We start from the raw sequence: 4,310 nt of genomic DNA on the forward strand, positions 1-4,310 counted from the left end.
AACTCTTTCAGGATATGAGGAAAAGAGATAATATTTCCACAATGATAGATCTTTGGTTGTACAGGTTTCCCAGTGAGTGGATCATGATGACCGTATTGTAGGGACTTGCCATAGTATGGCTGCTTCCCGATCTACTCGTGTTACAAGATCAACAGTGGGGTTAAACGGCCTGGATGAATCTTTTTGTGGTAGAACTTTAAGGAATCGTAGCATTGCTCATCCTGAAGAAATCTCTTCTCATTCTCAAGTATGACCAAGATCACCAAAGAAGAGACCAGAGCCTGTGCAAATTCAGAAAGGAAATAATAATGGAAGAACTACTGATATAAAACAACAAAGTACTCGAGAGTCATGGTTATCAGAGACTGTTACAGACGATTGCTGTACTCGAGGCTCAACGTTCTCAAGCAGCCCAGGACCTTGAAAGTTTAGGCAGACATCAGAGAGAAGCACTAAAAAATCCCATTGGATTTGTGGAAAAACTCCAGAAGAAGGCTGATATAGGGCTTCCATATCCACAGAGAGTTGTTCAATAGCCCGAGATTGTATGGGACCAATATACCAATAGCCTTGGGAACTTTGAAAGAGAATTTAAAAATCGCAAAAGACATACTAGGAGAGTTAAGCTAGTTTTTGATAAAGTAGGTTTACCTGCTAGACCAAAAAGTCCTTTAGATCCTAGGAAGGATGGAGAGTCCCTTTCATAATCTATGTTGCCTTTGAGTGATGGTCCAGAAGGCTCAAACAGTCGTCCTCAGAGGATAAGAGGACGCCTGTGTGATGATACCAAACCTGAAACATTTAACCAATTGTGGACTGTTGAAGAACAGAAAAAGCTTGAACAACTACTCTTGAAATACCCTCCTGAAGAAATAGGATCTCGACGCTGGTGGAAGATAGCAGATGAACTGGGCAATAGGACAGCAAAACAGGTTGCCAGCCGAGTGCAGAAGTATTTCATAAAACCAACTAAAGCTGGCATTCCAGTCCCAGGCAGAACACCAAATTTCTATATATACTCCAAAAAGTCTTCAACAAGCAGTGCCCCCTTAATAAGCATCTCTTTAAACCTTCCACTTTCATGACTTCCCATGAACCACCAGTGTATATGGATGAAGAAGATGACCGATCCTGTTTTCGTAACCACATGAATACTGCTATGGAGGAGGCATCAGATGAAGAAAGTATTCCTATTATGTATAAGAATTTACCTGAATATAAGGAACTATTACAGTTTAAAAAGTTAAAAAACAGAAACTTCAGCAAATGCAAACTGAAAGTGGATTTGTGCAACATGTGGGCTTCAAGTGTGATAACTGTGGCATAGAACCTATCCAGGGTGTTCAGTGGCACTGCCAGGATTGTCCTCCAGAAATATCTTTGGATTTCTGTGATTTTTGTTCAGACTGCCTTCATGAAACAGATATTCACAAGGAAGATCACCAACTAGAACCTGTTTATAGATTCTTCAGCTGACCACTCCTAAGCATTTGGACGACAAACAAGGAGCCCCAAAGAAGAAAGATGACACCCACACAGCCAACTCAACTCTGGGATTATACAGATGTTGCTGAAGCCCACTGACTCTTGCATCAGGACCACAGAATTTAACCTAGACTTCCTTATTTTCTGTGACATCCCACTTTGATAGCTCCAGGACTAACATGGGACCTTCTCTCTAGTCGTTTGGCAAATTATGTGGCATACGGAGCTTGGAGAGTATTCTGATTGAGTACTATAAGGACAACTGCCACTTAATGGACAAAGATCTTTACAAAATGGTAACATTCAGTGTTGGAGAGGTTCTGTGTATGATATGCTTGAGATCCTAGAAGAAATCCTGTCTAACCTCCCGTAGATATCAGCAATGAGAGATTCTGTTCTATGAAGGTGTGACTTCCCTCAAAGATGAAATGAGTATAGCCTCTGAAAAGTGATTAGCCTCTGTGCTGTCTCCAGCCAAGTCTGCTTCTCTTTATGATTTATCTCTGCCATCGTGGGCATGGTGAACTTCCTCCTAAAGGGGCTGGGAACTGGTAAGCTTACCTAAGCTATAAAGGGTGCATAGTATTTGCAAAGCAACGGACTTCTCCAAAATTTTATAGACAGCATTCCACATGGTACACATGGGACGTGCCAGTGGAGACCAAAGCCAATGAGAATCTGTTAAGAGTCTCAGGACAAAAAGCTGAGCCTGAGAAAACCAAAACTCATGTCAATTTCAAATGCAACCTTCAAGCTCATAGAATAAGGCAGCTTTGATTACACAAAAGCAAAGGCAAATATATCAGCTTTTACAAAATGAAAAAAAAAAAAAGATTGGCTTCTTTCACTTAGTAGTATGTATTTAAGGTTCCTCCATGTCTTTTTATGGCTTGATAGCTCATGTTTTTTAGCACTGAATAACATTTCAGTGTTTGGAGGTATCACAGTTTATTTATCCATTTACCTACTGAAGGACATCATGAGTGCATCTAAGTTCTGACAATTATGCTCTCAGCAAAGCTTTAAGTAATTGTTCTTATTAATTACAGTAGCATCCAAATACATTTGAAAAGTAATACCCAAAAGTATGAAACATATTAATATTTTTTTTGTCTACAGAAAATTCTTGGCAAACACTTTGAACTTTTTGCACTGGTAAATTTGGAATCATTGGTACAGTAGAAAGAATCCAGGACTTAGAGTCAGAAAATTTGTGTATATATCTGGATTAACCAGTGAGTTCATTCTCTTTTAAGTAGGGATGTGTGTTTGGGAAATTGACTTGACGTCAGAATTTTGTTTGATTACAAAGCCAGCACAGAGTACATGATATTAAAGGAAGCTATCGATAAGACAGGCATCTAATGGAGAAAGTTCTTTCATGGATTAATTTCCTGTGATTCTGGTCCATTCTTACTCTTGGTTCCTCTTTTTTCTAATTATCATGGAACATAGACTTCTGCTATGTTAGATGCCCCCTCCTATGAAGAATTTGGAGATAAGAAAAATAAAGTTGTTCTCTAGCTTAAACTAGTGCATCATTTATTGGATGAGGGCAGAATGTCTCCTAGGCTTAATCAGTGTTATTAAAAACTCTGTAGAAGTACTACATTAACCTAAGACCCAGGGATAACACAACAAAGTAGTATTTAGAGAAGAGATTTTATGTGGTTGTGAAAGCACCGTCATTCTGGAAAGAGAAAGAGAGAGCAAAAGAGAGATTAAATCAAGCCTGGCTGGGGTGTGCGTGTGTGTGTGTGTGTGTGTGTGTGTGAGCTCATACCACACACCTACTGAGAGGAGGTGCAGAGTTTAGGCACAGGTATTCATCCCACTTTCTACAGGGAAAGCAGATGCCCTCAATATGTTAAAATTAATTCAGCATGATCTATAAGCTAGTCCTGAGTTTAAACAGAAGCTAGGCACTTAAAATGCTCTAGCACAAATTACATAATTTAACAAATTATTCTATTGGCCAACCTTATGAATTTAGTTAACAAGAGTCTGTCACCGGGAGGGGGAATGGTAAGCTGGGACGAAGTGAGAGAGTGTCATGGACATATATACACTACCAGATGTAAAATAGATAGCTAGAGGGAAGCAGCTGCATGGCACAGGGAGATCAGCTCAGTGCTTTGTGACCACCTAGAGGGGTGGGATAGGGAGGGTGGGAGGGAGACGCAAGAGGGAGGGGATATGGGGTTATATGCATATGTATAGCTGATTCACTTTGTTATAAAGCAGAAACTGACACACTATTGTAAAGCAATTATACTCCAATAAAGATGTTAAAAAAAAAGAATCTGTCACCAAGAGTTTGATCATCTATTTATTATAAAATCCAAAGTGATTTAAAAAAATGCATTTTTAGTCCTTTCAGAAGATGCCTTTTAAATATGCAAATATGTATACCCAAATTCTTGGCCAATGTTTTGACTCTTGCAGCTTCTAGAAGACAAATTCTAAGAGCAATATAAATTTTTAAAAGTCAAAAATAGATATTACATACTTTTTCAGTGAGTTTGAAAACAATGTTTATAAAACATTGTGTAGAATTTATGATTGCTGTGCAAATAAGTGGGGACTGAAATCTCCCTGAATTCAGTTGTGGGAATAAAGAACCAGATGGTCTGGTGAATCTTCCCCATTTTTAATTCTAATTAATTGAGCATTTCTTTTTTCCTTTAACAGGTGTTTTATTTCCCCCAATACATACCACTGTAAATTTATATAGAAAAGAATCATAACTGAGAATAATTCCCAACTGCCCTGACTTCCTGCTAAAGAGGAAAAAGAAACATTTATACTCCTTTTGTTTAATGAAA

The 4,310-nt window shown here is 38.5% G+C and overlaps 1 pseudogene; it reads left to right on the forward strand.

Annotated features, from left to right (window-relative positions):
• The first annotated feature begins 360 nt into the window (after positions 1-360).
• On the forward strand, positions 361-1,476 carry LOC133092989 (ZZ-type zinc finger-containing protein 3-like; annotated as a pseudogene).
• Positions 1,477-4,310: the final 2,834 nt, after the last annotated feature.

Source organism: Eubalaena glacialis, chromosome 6 (assembly GCF_028564815.1).
Source record: "Eubalaena glacialis isolate mEubGla1 chromosome 6, mEubGla1.1.hap2.+ XY, whole genome shotgun sequence".
NCBI classification, from domain to species: Eukaryota; Metazoa; Chordata; class Mammalia; order Artiodactyla; family Balaenidae; genus Eubalaena; species Eubalaena glacialis.